General features: G+C 32.6%; 1 protein-coding gene across 2 annotated transcripts in view; it reads left to right on the top strand.

Moving 5' to 3' along the window:
* The window catches only part of nrg3b (neuregulin 3b), a 263,343-nt gene that overhangs the window by 123,914 nt on the left and 122,169 nt on the right, over nt 1-17,260 (top strand). The window contains exon 1 of one of the 2 annotated variants that reach the window (XM_073918545.1): nt 3,322-3,496. The exons of the other annotated variant lie outside the window; for it this stretch is intronic. The gene's annotated coding sequence lies outside the window, so the exon portion shown is untranslated. Of the gene's footprint in view, nt 1-3,321; nt 3,497-17,260 lie in introns of those variants that run through there. 2 annotated transcript variants of the gene reach the window in all.

Genomic DNA, 17,260 nt, shown 5'->3' with positions numbered 1-17,260 from the left:
GGTAAAACACTGTGACACTCAGTCTTTAGTGGCTCATTGCTTTAATTAGGATGTGTTGAATTATCACATTGGAGTAAAATAATCATGAACCATTTCAAACTCAATTGTGTTATAAGTAGTGCTGTCAAAATTAGTGCGTTAACGCATGCGATTAATTTGAAATATTTAATTCGTTAAAAAAATTAACGAAATTAACACAGTTGCAGATTTTTTTTACTTCCTGTTGTGGTCGACGTGTGTTCAACATTCAAAGACATATGGACAAGACCAAGGAAGGACTTTTTGAAGGCAAGTTTCAGTATAAAACAATTAATGTCGCATCATCAGGCTATCCAGAGTTTCATGTAATTTCGGGTATTTAATTTTTTACTTTTTTTACTTCTGTTTTAATGGAATTTGATACAATTTGGTAATCAAAAATCGCAGCTTACATGGTAGACTCTTAATATGAGTATTATCTTAATCATATTAAAAACTGAGTATGAGTGTCTTATGTAAAATGTTTGTCATGAGCTGTCAAAGACAGCGCATTCCTCTGCCTTTCAGCATGAGCTCTCCAATGTTTCATTAAGTTTGACGTGTTTCCTCCTTAAATGTAACGAAAGCGTATGCCAGTGAGGGCAGAGGGGCAGTGGCTCTAGCCACCAGGCCACCCCCCTGTGCATGGCCCTGGTCTGTGTGCGCGCGCGAGTGCGTGCGTTTCTCAGCAACAAACCTGTCTAAACGTCATTGTCAGTAGCCACTAATTGAAAAGATTACAAATTGCCGTGAGATTGCGTTGCACTCTCAGCTTACATTATTCAAAAGAAAAGGTCCTTTTTTTTGCAGTCCACTTAGAATACAACTTGGAAATCAGTTTGTTCTTTATTGGCATTGATTGTTTTGAAATTCAAATAGCACTAACATGCCTGTGTTTTTATTTTTGTAATAAATATGACTGTCAAGCCAGGATCTTGATAGTTTATTGTGGGTGTGTTGTTTACATGAAGAAATCTGTGTTACAAGTTAAACAAAAATTCTAAAAATAAATTATATTTTGAATTTAAATAGTTTTTGTCTTGCGTTTACATCAATTTTACACTTGAATAGCCAAAATTACATTTCAGTATTTTATTTTAATTTGTGAATAATCGGGATTAATAAAAAAAAGTGCAATTAATTAGTTAATGTTTTTTTAATCGATTGACAGCACTAGTTATAAGAATTTGTACATAAATGATGACTCTTCCTCCATTTCAGCAAAAGCTTAGTTAGTGTACTTGGTTACCAAGGAAACAACTCAGCCAGTTAAGAGCTTAAGATGGCATGTATGGCATAAAAATTAAGGGAAATCAATAAATCACAGTCTAAAAAGCACCTCATGTTTTTTTTTTTTTTTTAGTAATTTCAATCAAGCTGTAATTATGTCAGATGACGCAGTATAAGGTGGGATAAATTAGCATTTAATAGTGTGTATTAGAGTGAATTTTGTATTTACTTTGCATGCAGTTAAAAACAATATATGATTTTGGACATTGCTAATGAGTGAATCTACTGGAGGTGCACTCAGTTATTTAGAAAAAAACGGCGGATTAAACCCAGTCGTTCAAGTATAAACTATTTGGAGTTCTAATCTGCATTATTTTGGAGTTCGGTTTGAAGTTCCTGTGCAAATTTTCCTCAATGTAGATCTCCCTTGCTGACCAAAACAAAGCAGCTTTTTTTTTAAAGTGACTTCTGTGTAAAGCAGTCCTACATAAATCAATAAAATATTGACGATACAAAAAGGATATAATTTGCCTGTGAAAATAGCAGCTTTAAAGTGAGAGAAATATTCTCAATTTGATGAAACACCAATTTACTTTCACTGTCTTGTGAATTAGTAATTAATATAAATTAAAGTTTTGACATTTAAAAAGTTGAAGTAAAGAAAGACCAGTGAATCAAATAGCAAATGAAGCCAGTTTCCAATGCTGCCGGATGGAAACATTTAAAATCCTGGTTTGACTGCAAAACAAGAAAAACAAAAAGGCCATATCTCACTTGCTTATAGGTTCTTTTTTCTTTTAAAAAAAACTGTGTAAAGCTTGTCCACAAACACTCGACTGTTTCAAAATCATAAATTGGTTCTATCTTGTGTTCATGCTCTTTGTTTTCTACGGGTGAACACCCTGTGATAGTTTGTTTTTAGAAAAAAGATATAAGGGTGGCGCGCTGCTGCAGTGGGTAGCAATGTCGTCACACAGCAAGAAGGTTGCTGGTTCGAGCGTCTGCTGGGTCAGTTGGTATATCTGTGTGAAGTTTGCAGGTTCTCCCTGTTTTTGAGTGGGTTTCCTCCTGGTGCTCCGGTTTCCAAAGACCAAAGTTCAAAGACATGAGCTATAGGTGAATTAGGTAAGCTAAATTGTTCGTAGTGTATGTTTGCGATTAAGAGTGTATGGGTGTTTCCCAGTGATGGGTTGCAGCTGGAAGGGCATCCGCTATGTAAACCATAAGTTGGCGGTTCATTCCGCTGTGGTGACCCTTGATTAATGAAGGGATTAAACGAAAAGAAAATGAATGAATATAATGATGGACATTGTTAATAAGTAAAAAAAAAACAATCTACAAAATGTGGCAGATTAAAGCCAGTTATTCCAGTATAAACTATTTGAAGTTATAATCTGCATTATTTTGGAGTCGGTTTAAAAATCCTGTGCAAACTTTGTTCATGTAGATTTGCCTTGCTGACCAAAACAAAGTTGCTTGGTTTTAAAGTGTGTAAAGCAGTGCTACATAAATCAATAAAATATTGACGATACACAAAGCATCTTATTTGCCTGTGAAAATAGCAGCTTTAAAGTAAAATATTTCCAGTTTGATGAATTATTTTCAGGCTGACATTTAAAAAGTTGAAGTAAAGAAAGTTCAGTGAATCAAATAGCAAATGAAGTCAGTTTTCAACTCTGCCAGATGGAAACATTTCAATTCCCAGTTTGACAAATAGCAAAATAGAAAAACAAAAAAAAGACCTCTTTCTTTCGTAGAAAACAGTGTAAAGCCATTCCAATTTACTGCTTTAAATGTATGAATTGCAGTGGTGGGAGTAACGAATTACAACTACTCACGTTACTGTAATTAAGTACATTTTTGGTGTAATTGTACTTTCATGAGTAGAATTTTAAGCCTGTAATTTTACTTGTACTTGAGTACAAATTAAGCTGAGCAATCTACTTCGTTACTTTTAAAATCACAATTCGTTACAGAGTACTGTAAATAAATTAATATTTCAGCCACGCACTGACCAGCATTTCGGTAGCCAATAAAAAAAGCTGATCTTAACGGACCAATGAAAAGCCTGGTACATTATTTGAACCGAAAAACAAGTTCAGGCTACTGCAGATTTACGTGACCGTCATCATACAGTCACAAAGTTATCAATTGACATATGGAGATTAAAGACAGAAGAAATGAGGAAGAAATAGCAGAGGATGAATGCATGGCCACACCCGGAGGAGCTGTTCACCTTAAGTTACAGGTATATAGGGAAGAAAGGGGATAGATGCGCTGATGTGAATAGCTATGTTACCATCTAAAATGCTAATTAAATATATGCTCAAAACTGGAATATCGCATAAAAGACTGCAAATAAAGCAGCTTTTCTGTCCATCAAGTCAAAGAGAACAAAATTGCCATCTTCTGATTAACTGGCGACAAATATCAAAAGCAAAAACAGAATTTGCATCAGTAGGAGCAGCTCCGTTAATAAATTATCTTCATTTAATAAGTGACTTGCGCATCAGAAGGCAATCCTGCACGCAGTGAACGCGCGCTGGCGTTTGAAGGCGCGAGACACGGAGTGCAGAAACTCTTGACAATTCTGGAGGTCATTATTAATATAATATAATACTGAAACGGTTAAGGCGGTTTAGAATGACCAAAACAACACTTAAGATGTTTTACAATGTGCTTAGCCTGCTGGTTTGTCCATTCACACACATTTTCAAAATATATGCGCATTATAGCGTTTCCATCAACCGTTTTTATGTGCATATCCAAAAAGCGCAAAAAACAAGTGGATGAAACCTGCCCTCTGCTGTGCCATCCGGGTTACACAGGGTTTCCGTGGGGTCTTAAAATGTCTAAAATATAAACATCTAAATTTTAGGCCTTAAAAAGTCTTAAATTCGCTGTTCTAGGTCTGAAATATGTTTGCACAGGTCTTATTTTTCCAATGTACATGTATCGCTACTCCTAATGCTCATTTAAATTATTTTGTTGTTGTTGCTTGGTTTCGTGGTGGTGTAGTTCTTTATTTCACTAGTCCTATTGTGATTTGCAGTATTAAAACTACAAATAATACCAGCATGCAATAGCTCAGTGCGCGCGGCGAATGTGACGTCATCGCCGTGTTTGCGGAGGTTCACTTTGGATGCGCGCGACATGATTTCGGGTGAACAGTTCGCGCGGCGCCGCGCTTGATTTGAGTTGAATTTGAATCGCTTTGAAGAGATTTTGTCTGTAACAGTACGACTGTACAGACATCTTAACTATCCGACCATGCGTGATCAGCATAGAGATGACCAGATGACCAATAATTCTTGGCTAAAAATTGCAACAGCAATGGAAAGGAAGTGTTTTGTTAAAGTTTGGAAAAACCTGGGGGATAAGTTTGTTACAACAAAAAAGAGGCCATGGCAAAAGTGGAGACCCAGGTGGTTTTAAGATTACAGAATATGTTTTTCCACCATTTATAGGTTTTACACTGATGTATCATTTTGAAGTTAAAACAATGTAACAAAAATTAAATAACAAATTAGGTATTTAATAACTGGACAATAATATATGAACCCATCGACTTACAGTAAACTGATGCCCAATTTCTAGGCTTTATTGGTGATGATGGACAGGATTGTTGGACCATTATTGCCTTTTCAGCTCATTAGTAGAGGACAGAAACTAGCCAGACAATAATGTGTCAATTGTTGAGTGGGCAAAAAATGTTTTTTTTTTTTTTTTGCTATTATTCTTGCCAGAATAAAAAAAATAATTGTAGAGTAACCCATGTTCTGTTGTCATTGAAATTTAACTTTAATAGGTAAAACTGTCCGAGATATAAACAAAAGTGAGTGATGCATCAAACTTTGATTTAAAAAATCATAAATAGTTAAAAAACTTTATAATCATTAATTTTCTTTTTGGCTTAGTTCCTTTATTAAGCTGGGGTCGCCACAGCGGAATGAACCGCCAATTTATCCAGCAATTGTTTTACACAGCGGATGCCCTTCCAGCTGCAACCCGTTCTCATTTACAACAACAGACAATTTAGCTTACCTAATTCACCTAAAATGCATGTGTTTAGACTGTGGGGAAAACCGGAGCATCTTGAGCAAACCCACGCAACACAGGGAGAACATGCAAACTCCACACAGAAATGCCAACTGACCCTGCCAAGGCTTGAACCAGCAACCTTTTTGTCTTGAGTCGAGAGCGCTACCCACTGCCCCACCCGTTACCCAACTTTGTAATCATAATAAATTATAAAATAATGAAAAATAATTATTTTTAAAATCTTGAACAATATTAAAGATATGACGTAGTCTTAAAAAGTCTTACATTTGACATTATGATATCTGCAGAAACTCTTTTTTTTTTTTACAAGACTTCAGTCTATAATCTGAAAAAAAAAACATTATGGTAGGAAGACAACTTAATTTGTGTGATATTTAATTTATTAATAATATGTTTAGGTACTAGGCAGTGTTGTTCTGTGGTTTCTGACGGTTTAGTTCGAGAATTAGGTAATTAACAAAGTTTCTCCATAATTTGCAAGTGTTTTTTTTAATTTATTAAATCATCTATTGATCGTACAGATAGAAAGGCATCATTTGAAATGATAAAAAGTTGTGCATTTGTGCATATTTCTGTTATCTTTATACTCAAAATAGCAAAACATTGTTTTTGTAAAATAATCATGGTGCGCAGTGGGTATTGCTATCGCCTCAAAGCAAGAAGTTTGTTGGTTCAAGCCCTGGCTGAGTCAGTTGGTGTTTCTGTGTGGAGTTTGCATGTTCTCCCCATGTTGGCTTGGGTTTCCTCTATAGGTGCTCTATAATTATAATCTATAATTAATGCTGTTTACACAGTTTTAAAAGTGTTTATAGTATCTTTAGATGTGTTATGTAAAATGTGTTTTACTGCCTGAATCTTGTCTGACTCCGCATTCATGGATAATTCCACCAATATCGCCAAGCTAAAAAAGTAATTTGTAATTTTGTAATTTGAGTAGTTTTTACGAAGAGTAATTTGTACTTTTACTTGAGTACTTTTTAACACCAGTACTTTTACTTGTAATTGAGTACAATTTCAGCAATGTAACAGTACTTGTAATTGAGTACAATTTTTTTGTACTCTTACCACCACTGATGAATTGGTTCGATTCTGTGTTCATGATTTTTTTTTTCTACAGGTGAACACTTTTTTTTTCTAATTTTTTTTCAAATTTTATTTATTTATTTATTTTTATTTTTTTTTTGCAGCACCAAAACAAAACTTGTTCTACTTAAACTATGGTAATTACTCGCAGTAATTGTAAAAAAAAAAAAAAAAAAAAAAAAAAAACAAGCCTCTGAGCATAAAAAAAGGTTACAAAATACAAACACAATACTGTTAAGTGATGAACAAAATAGAAATATCTTGTGCCATTTAAACAACCTGTCCCAAGCCAGCCTTTTACTTTTACTGAATATTGTTTAGCACACAGGAAATACACAGCCTGTAGCAAACATTAATTCACACACCACAATAACATGACTACTAGGTGCATTAAAACAAATAATTCAAGCTCAGAATTAATTTGCAATATATAATTAAGATTTACATTAGCTTCATCCCTGGATAACTTGACAAGGACCCTATACTCTACAGAACATGTTGAGGCCATCATTTGAGGCAGTAAGTGCATCACATTACATTTTCATCAGCTTACAGTTTATAAAAGTTTAATGCAGCTGTGTGAGTGCTCGGTTTTACCTGTCCTTGAGTATATTTGGCCAAAAAACCTTCTAAAGGTATAAAAGATGAAGTGCTAAACAGAGTATGTAAGCAATGATTAGACGACAAATGCTAGCTTGAAACACATTTCTCTGCTCCTCATATACATAATTCATTTGCATTATGTATAGTTTATATTGTGCATCTCAAATTGCATACTGCCTGAGGATGTGTTATTTGAACTGATGACAGTTAGAAAAAATACATAGGGTTAAAGGCAATATTAATAGCTCTCATTTGATTTTTTTTTCTAATATATCCCAAATGATGTTTAACAGACGAAGGTATTTTTCCTAGCATTTTCCTCAATCAGAGTCACGGCACCAATTGAAACCCCTTGATTCAAAGAAAAAAATGGCTTTTTTCTATTAAATAGCATTTGTTTCACTCAGTCCGCTAAACCTCACTCACTTTTGTGTTAACAGCAGCAGTGTAACTCTGGTTTTCAAGATTCAGGTCTTTGTTTCTTGTTTCTACTAGCTGACCTCAGTTACAGTTGAAGTCAAAACTATTAGCCCTCCTGTCATTTTTTTTTCTTTTTCAAATATTTCCCAAATGATGTTTAACAAATGAAGGAATTTTTCACAGTATTTCCTATAATATATGTTTTCTTCTGAAGAAAGTCTTATTTGTTTTATTTCGGCTAGAATAAAAGTTTTTAATAATAATAATAAAAAAAACTTTCAAGGTCTGTATTATTAACCCTCTTAAGCAATATTGTTTTTAGATTGTCTATAGAACAAACCATTGTTATACAATGATAAGACTAATTACCCTAACTTGCTTAATTACCTAGTTAAACCTTTAAATTGCCATTTATGCTGAATACTAATATCTTGAAACATATCTTGTAAAATATTATGTACTGTTATCATGGCAAAGATAAAAGAAATCAGCTATTAAAAAATTATTATTAAAACTATTATGTCTTGAAAAACTCAGGAGGGCTAATAAATCTGACTTCAACTCTATATTTACAGTAGTATTAATATGAATGGCATGAATGAATTATAATGAATTATCAGTGCGTATATTAGAGGGTGACAAGTTTTGGTCATTCTACTTTCTTACAGCAAAATAAAAAATCATTAATAAGTACTTTTACTTGTATTACTTAGACTGTAAAACATGCTGGGTTCTACAAATCCCAACAAAAATAGAAATAAAAAGGTTTTAAAAGTTTCAATTTTATATTATTTTTATTATTAATTAACCCTTTAACTGCCAGATCTACCAAGTGGTTAACCATATTTTGACTGTTTTAAATAATGGTTTATACTACACAGCATTTTTTATTAACAAAAAAAAAAAAACAATAAATCAAACAAACATAATCTTGTTGCACTACTACACTTGATTTTAGTTTTATTGTTAAAAAAGCTTGTTAAATGAGAATCTGAAACATTTTATGGCATACTTAAAAAAATAAAGATGATATAGTATATAAAAATGTTTTATTTTGAATATTCTTTTTTAAATAAATGGTCTTGCACTTAATACCTTAATTACTATAAACCGACATATCTACCTTTTGTTAGAGATTGAAATTTTTGAAATTATGGGAAGTGTTTTGCATTGATTGAGTGTGTTAACCACCTTGGGAGTTAAGAAGTTCAATTAATTTATTTATTTTTTTTTGCTTGGTGGGGCAGTTAAAGGGTTAAGGAGATTGAACATAAAGCAATTAAGTTGTCCCTCAAAAATCTCAAGAATTTTGTTGATTCACCTCAAAGTAGTTTGAATAAGAAGTAGATTTTTTTGGAGTGTACGTAAATTCTAGTAGAAAATCCAGTATTTTGACTCAAGTAATACTGAAAAGGAGCGTTTTATTCTTCTACTTGTGTGACATTTTATTAGGGTATCTGCATTTGTACTCAATGGACCTTTTTCACAAGACTGTTATCGCCTTAAACGATCATTATAATCGCAAATCCTTTAAAACTTTTAATATTTACATTTTTTTTAAACGTATGAACATTTATATGCATTTATGAATGTATTATATCATCTTTGCGTCAAATTACAAACAACGAATTCCCTATGCAAGGTGTTTCTAATGCAGAGTCTATGGGGCTAAGAGTAAATTTGACGTTATTCTCTCCTCTGGCTGCCGGTCCCACAGTCACACAATTTTTTTCCTTTTTCTGAAAGTCATGATAGCACCATGAGGTATTTCTTCTATTATTTGAGCAAACAGGATTGTAAAAAAATATTTGTTGTACTCTCTGATTCAGCTATGACACCTTCCGCAACTGAGAAACCCAGAAATGTGAAAAGACTCTATATAATCCATTTTAACGTATAGAGAAAATATTTATTAATACTTTCTAATAACTAAATTCTCTTGTGGGTAGCACAGTGCCTAAGTGGTTAGCACTGTCACCTCACAGCAAGAAGTTACTGGTTTAAGTCCCAGCTGGGCCAGTTAGCATTTCTGTGGGGAGTTTGCATGTTCTCCCCATGTTCGCGTGGGTTTCCTCTAGATGTTCTGGTTTCCCACACAGACCAAAGACATGCGCTATAGGTAAATTAAATGAACTAAATTGACTGTAGTGTATGTGTGAATTAGTGTGTATGGGTGTTTACCAGTACTGGTGGAATAGTTGGCAGTTTATTCCAACGTAGCGACCTCTAAAGATAGAGACTAAGCCGAAGGAAAATGAATGAATGAATGAACTCTTTAGTCCTTGCCAAGATGACAGTTTATCTATATTACATGTCTGATTTGCATACTAGTCCATCCCAAATTCCCAACAGTGTTAATTTTCTAAATATATTTAAAATAATAATGTTTCCAACCAACATTTTACAAGTTACTACTTCTGTGCATTTGTGTGTGTGTTTGTGTAGCCAATCCAGGCCTCCGATCCCTCAGCACTTCCCCATCCCATCTCTCTTTCGCTCTCTCGCCTCTCAGTCCCCTCCCATTTATGCTGGCTCTGCACATCCTCCTGTGTCTCAGCATGAGGATAAATATTTCATTGGGCGTTAAATATAGCTTGTGCTCACAGTGAAGCTGACGGAGCTACACTTCCTCATCAGGACAGGAGTTGAGGGGAAAGGTGGGGGCGTACAAGACAGGAGAGCGGAGAGGACACCCAGCTCAAAGGAGACTCCCCTCCATCCTCGGTCAGCCCTGCAGATGTGCACTTATCTCCAAGGTTACTCTGGTCAAACACCCAGTGAAGTCTCTGAAACATGTGCTCCCCTGCTCATGTCAGGAGCTCCAGCCAAGATGCCTGCGATCGCCTTTGATAAGAATACACACTACAGTAGCTGGTTAAGCTTATCGGTTTCGTTCGCAGGAACAGTCTGTTATCTGCCACAGTCTTCAGAGACATGGCTCATTATAGCTCCTCCTCTTATGGAGAAACATGAGACCAAGCAGAAAGCTTAAGTAGCTGTGTATGTGTGTGAGCGCGGGAGAACAAGAGATAAGGCGGAGGAAGGAGACGAATAAAAATAGCGAGATATGGGGACCAGGAGAGAAAGAGAGTGCGCCAGCTTAGGCATGCATCCTCGCCGCTGGATAATGAATACATGAATCAGGTTGACGTTTTGAGAGTGTGGGAGGCAGAGCGAATTGAGCAGATCAAATGATGAATAACTGGCCAAATCTGCAGTACATGAGGAGACTTGGGGAGGCTAAAGGGTCCTGGGTTTGTTGCCTTGTGCAGAAAGACCTCATAAAAGACAATAGTGTGCAATCTGGATCTCCAACATCGGGGATTTTATAGCTCATGTTCCTGCCGAGGGATATCAGCACAGTGTGAGGATAATGTGCTATAAAATATCAATTAATGGCCTTTGTTTGACAAGTACAGAGAGTTTTGCACCACTTGATTTTGAGCCTTATTCATCTATCTAGCCATCCATCTATCTGTATATATGTCTGGGTCAAATATGGACAAAGACAACACACATAAATCTGATATATGGCAATATATGCAAATTACATACATGGCAGAAGTTCAAGTCTGGATTTCAAATACAGTTAAAGTCAGAATTATTAGCCCCCTTGTTTATTTTTTCCCAATTTCTGTTTAATGAAGAGAAGATTGTTTAAAAATCAATATAGTTTAAAGGGGCTAATAATTTTTATAAAATATTATAAAATAAAATATTATCAGACATACTGTGAAAATTCCCTTGCTCTGTTAAACATTATTAGGGAAAAATAATAATAATAATCAAAGGGAGGCTAATAATTCTGACTTCAACTGTATGACATATTTTATATACAGTTGAAGTCAGATTTATTAGCTCTCCTTAATTACTGTTATACATTTTTCTTTAATTTCTGTTTAACAGAAATAAGAAATCACATTTCTAAACAATATAGCTTTAATAAGTCATTTATAATAACTGATTCCTTTTAACTTTGTCAGCTTAACTAGTTTGAGAGTACCGGTCGAATCTTTGGGGTCAGTTTTATTTTTTATTTTTCATGCTTTTGTTTTTTAAGAACATCATTTTGTTCATCATTTATTAAATGTAAAAACATTGTTAATTTGTTAATGAAATATTTATTAAAATTTTAAATAACTGCTTTCTTATTGTAAGTGGTTTCAAATGAAATTATTACTCAAGTCATGATTGCTTTAATTATTATTACCATAATAATAATAATAATTATAATAATAACAACAACAACAACAACAACAACTATTATTATTATTATTATTATTATTAGAGTGATTTCTGAAGGATTGTGTGACTTTAAAGATTGGAGTAATGCTGAAAATTCATCATTATAATCATTGGAATAAATTATTAAATTAAATTTTAAACTATTTTTGAACAGTTATTTTTTAGTGCAATAACATTTCACAACTTTTGACCGGTATATATATATATATATATATATATATATATATATATATATATATATATATATATATATATATATATATATATATATATATATATATATATATCAATCATATATACCATATATGTACATAGACATTCAAAATATATTAGCTAGAATGTGCCCATATATATAAACATACATGACAATACATATGCATATTTATACAATAAGTAATAATATGCAGTCTTGGGGAAAGTTACTTTAAAAAGTATTGCATTACAATATTGACATGTTAACTTAATACTATAATTGGTTACTTTTTTACTTTTTATGGAAAGTAATACATTACGTTACTTTTGAGATGCTATTTCACATATTTTCTTTTTACGTTTTTGAGTTACTTTTTCATACCTGGCTTAATCTATTTCAGAACTTGCAGGGTATATTTTAAACAGGAGCTCTGCATTTAACAACACCCTGTATAATCTTCACCTTTATTTACCTTTAAAATAAACTAATTAAAATTAAAATTAAATAATGTTACCTTCAAAGAGCTTTCTGACACTATACAAGGCGCATATAAAAATTAATTAAAGTTTAAAGCAACATGTTTGCTACTTTTGTATTTTTGTCTTATTAGTTCAGTAAAATCACTGTCCACTAAGACAATCCCCTTTTCTTCCATGTGCTCAAAATAATGAGAATACTTCCATCACAGAAATGTAAGGCTCTTCCATCTTGGTTTCTGTCTGTTCCCATGGGGGGCTCATTCTCTCAATGAGTGTGATTGAATGTGATTTTACTCATTTTAATTCAGCAATTAATTTTTTTTTAAGTCAATTAATCTATAAACTCGAGTTACGTTTTTTTTTTAAAAAGTAGCTCAAATATTGTTGCTTATTTTATGCGTTACTTAGAAAAGTAATATTATCAATATCATAATATTACACACACACACATACATACATACGTATATATATATATATATGTATATATATATATATATATATATATATATATATATATATATATGTATGTATGTATGTATGTATGTATGTATGTATGTATGTATGTATGTATGTATGTATATATATATATATATATATATATATATATATATATATATATATATATATATATATATATATATATATATATATATATATATATATATATATATATATATTAAAAATTGTAAAAAATGTACCCCAACAGTTGGGTTTCTCCACATTTGACCCAAATTTGATTTGAAAGAACCCATCAGTTTTAGTTGGTGCTATCATTTGATCAGACTAAACGTTAGCACTTCAAAGAGCTTTGATACCTTTGCAAAATTAAAGACCATTTGTCCTAGCAAACCTTCAAATTAAATATGTGAATGTCAATTTACTGTAATTCTACTCCTTGCTTTAACAATACAGCTCTGCATCTGTTTTATACTTCTATTTATGTCAACAACACATTATTATGTCTGTTCTGTGTAGTTCGTAGTGGTTTTTATGTTAGCATGTTGCAAAGCTAATAGTAAAACACTAATGAGCATAAAAATACATAACACACAAATGTTGAGAAAACAATGTTAATTACACTGAACTATGTTTAGATACGTGTATCTCAAAGCACTGTATGAAATACATGTTTTTTTCACTGGGCTTGCAGTAGTAAATTCTGGAATTGCTTTCACAGCAAAGAACATTCATGTATTTATATTCTTCAATAAAACAGGTAGTCTTTAGATCTATTGTTGCTTTCTGTTTATACATTAATCACATTATGGAAACCCTTAGTAATGAAGTCATTAGCTTTTCATACACGAATATACACCTATTTGTTTCTTAAAAGCATATGATCTGATCTAATATACTTCATACATGTCTACTTTTATATCATCCATTTTAGTCTTTTTAGTGGTACATTTGTGGATTGTTTCCTTCCTACAAATGCGAGGCTTAATAATTCATGCCGTTTGTTTTTTTTTTTCTAGTTGTGTAGTTTAGAGTCATTTATGAACTATCATAGCGGAGGTTGTGAAAGCACGTAATTTGCTTTTTATACGCTACTAATGCATGCGAGACGTTTCACTTAATTAATGTTGTTTGCTTTTAGCACACTAAAACCACTTAGATTTGTTCCCTGTCCAGTCCATCATGATTTCTGTGTTTTGATTATGTTTTTGCAGTAGAAGAAAATGCTTAGAATTTTATTTAACACCGGTACACCACTGGTTTTGTCTTAATTGTCACTTGCGTTCAGTCAGGCGCACTCTGTTAAGGCCCCGGCTGTCATCATTTCCAGAAAAAGCACTGCGATGAATCCATTCACCTTTCTAGATCTTAAGTTTTTTTTTTTTCTTTCCGTCTCTCTCCAGTTCAGAGCTGTAATGGGTCTCGTTCTGGCATTAATCTGTCTTAAGTTTTCCCTGTCTTCGCCTCGCAGTGGGATTTAATGAGTCAGTCTCCTTTTCCTCTCAGGGGAAGTCATCTGTCTAGACACTTTCAACTCTTCTTAACAGAGCAACAAATTGTCTTCCCTCGGTTTTCTCCTGTTCAATTATGGTTATTTCAGACAGCTGTAATGAACTTTGTCGCATCCTTCTTAAAAGAAAAAAGTATTATATTTATCCAATGTGAAAGGCATGCTGCAATACACTGTATTGTCTATGATATCTGTGAAAACAAGGGTGTTCACTAAATGCAAAGTATCAGCTATGCCTTTCTGTTAGCATTACTGGTTTTTATGCCTTTTAAGTCTAATTTTCTTAGCTCATTAATTTGTGGGTTCACCCAAAAATGAAAATTATTTTAATAATTACTTACCCTCATGCCACATTAACCCTCTAAGGCCTTTCCAGACTTCTTTATTCATCCTGGGAATACAAATAAATATTTTTTAGGTGAAATTTAAGAACTCCCTCATCCTCCATCGACAGCAAATTTCTGTTCATTCTTATACAATAAATAATAATATATTTGAACATATTTGTAATTGGATGCAGTGTTGGGTAATGTTACTTTTGCGTAACAATGTCAAATGCGTTTCAATATTGAGTTACTCCCCAAAAAAGTAACTAATTGGTTACTTTTCATGGAAAGTAATGTGTTAAATTTTGAGTTACTTTTTCACACCTGACTGAGGATTGATCTCTTTCTTGCAAGATACTTTTCTTTTTTAAATAGAGAAACTCAGTATTTAACGACACATTGTATATCCTACACCTTCATTTACCTTTAAAAAATGTATAATGTTACCTTCGGAAAACTTCCTGATGCTATACATTTTGTATATACAGATTAATGAAAAAAAAATCCTTAGCTCAATAATGTGTTGGTTCACCCAAAAAATGAAAATGATCTTAATTACTTACCCTTGTGTCATTCCAGACCTCTAAGGTCATTCCAGCCTTCTTTGTTCATCCTGGGAATACAAATTAAGATATTTTAGGTGAAATCTGAGAACTCCCTCATCCTCCATAGACAGCAAATTTCCCAATTTATGCAAAGTCCAGAAAGGTACAAAAACGTCCTTAAAATCATATGCCTTCAGTGGTTTTATCAGAATATTATGAAGCAACAAAATACTTTGTGTGTGAAGAAACTGTTGGATAAAGTCGTTATTTTTGTTTTAGATATGCACAAAAGTGTTTTTTTTTTTTCTTTCTGATTTCCTATTCCGATTGAACAACAAAAAGGCACATGGCCAGTTTTGTGGTTGAAGTTTCTTTTTTTTTTTTTTTGTATTTTGAAAGTGTTGAACCAGTATGTAATCTTGCTGTCTATGGATGATGAGAGAGAGCTCAACCATTTTAATTACAAATACTGCATGTGCATATACATTCAAGATATAGTAGGTAGAAAATGGCTACATATATATATATATATATATATATATATATATATATATATATATATATATATATATATATATATATATTTTACATGTCATATAACTATGTAGATATGTTCATGTATATATATATATTTGTTCATGTATATATATATATATATATATTTGTGCAGTAAGCAGACATTTTTGAATATTTTGAATATTGCATATTTAAGCAAACAAATCATATATGATCCACATGTGAACTTGTATGTCGTTTATGTAATTTGCATATATTTCCACGTATTAGATTTTGACGGTAACACTTTTACTTAAAATAAAATAATAATAATAATAATGTACCCCAACAGAACCCAGCAGTTTTAGCTGACGCTATAATTTGATCAGACTAAACTTTTGCACTTCTTTAAAACCTTTGCAAAATTAATTATTATTAATTATTAGAATTATTTTAATTCTCAGATTCTGTGAGAGCTCTCAGATTTGACCAAAAATATCTAGATATAAAATATATAGTCACCTTAGAATTATATGGTTCTGTCTGCGTTCTGAATGATTTTAAGATATTGAGCTTCAGATTTTGCATCATTTTGCAAGTTTTTGCATTCTAAAGCAAACAGTATTTGTGTAACATTTGTTTTAAATAAAAAAGTCCTAAAATGTAAATGACTTATTAAAAAAAAAATCCCACAATGTAAATAAGATGTAATTTAATAAGAATATGTTAATAACTCAGTTTTGACAAAAAATGTCAGATAAAACCTTCTAAGGTAACCTTAAAATAATTCTAAGGTGATGTTATATAAATGTGTGTTCCCAAAATGAACGGAATGACATGGGGGTGAGTAATTTTTACTCCTTTAATGTTCAAAATCAATCTGGTAAATATGGTTCTTCAATAATGTTACATTGCAACTGACCAGGAGATCTAATGTGATGATGTTGAAGCAAGCGTAGCTTGATAAATCACTGTTTACTCTAAAACTTCAGCTGTCTAATATGTAAAAGGTGCTGTGCTGGTGTAGCGATTCATTATACAAGTTTGTTGCAGTTTTGCTTGCCTCATACATGCTGTCATCTGTACTTTCTAAACTGCAAGAATATCTAAATGAGAAATGGACGCGGTGCTCCACCTAAAAAAGGAAAGAAAATGTTCATTTCATGGTTGTCTCTATGAACAGATTAAAAAGTCCTATATTCCGGTCCAAAAATGAATTTCAGTGGCATCAAATCTAACGAAAGTAGCCCCTGTAGCACTCTTCTCCTCTGTCATTTTTTGTAAGTAAATCATCCTTTTCATCTTCACTGTAATTCAGAGGTGAAAGCTTTTAATTTGCGTAGCATAATGAAAATGCTCAAAGGACAGAGTAAAAATGCTCTCACAAGACTAAAGACATTAGCAGATCTATATACTTAATCCATAACCCCAGTATGTTTCAGGCGATCATTGGTACCCATCATTTATCTCTATTTGTTAAAGTAGGCTGAGCTTTTTTTCTTTATGGTCCATGTAGGTTAAGTACAGATAGAAATTGAAGGGAATTAGTGATTTTGGTTCTTATAAAGCTGTAATGTAGAATTGATGCTTATAAT

Source organism: Danio rerio, chromosome 12, assembly GCF_049306965.1.
Source record: "Danio rerio strain Tuebingen ecotype United States chromosome 12, GRCz12tu, whole genome shotgun sequence".
Classification (NCBI taxonomy): domain Eukaryota; kingdom Metazoa; phylum Chordata; class Actinopteri; order Cypriniformes; family Danionidae; genus Danio; species Danio rerio.
The sequence above is the reverse complement of the archived record's forward strand: the minus strand, read 5'-3'. Positions and strand labels throughout refer to the sequence as shown.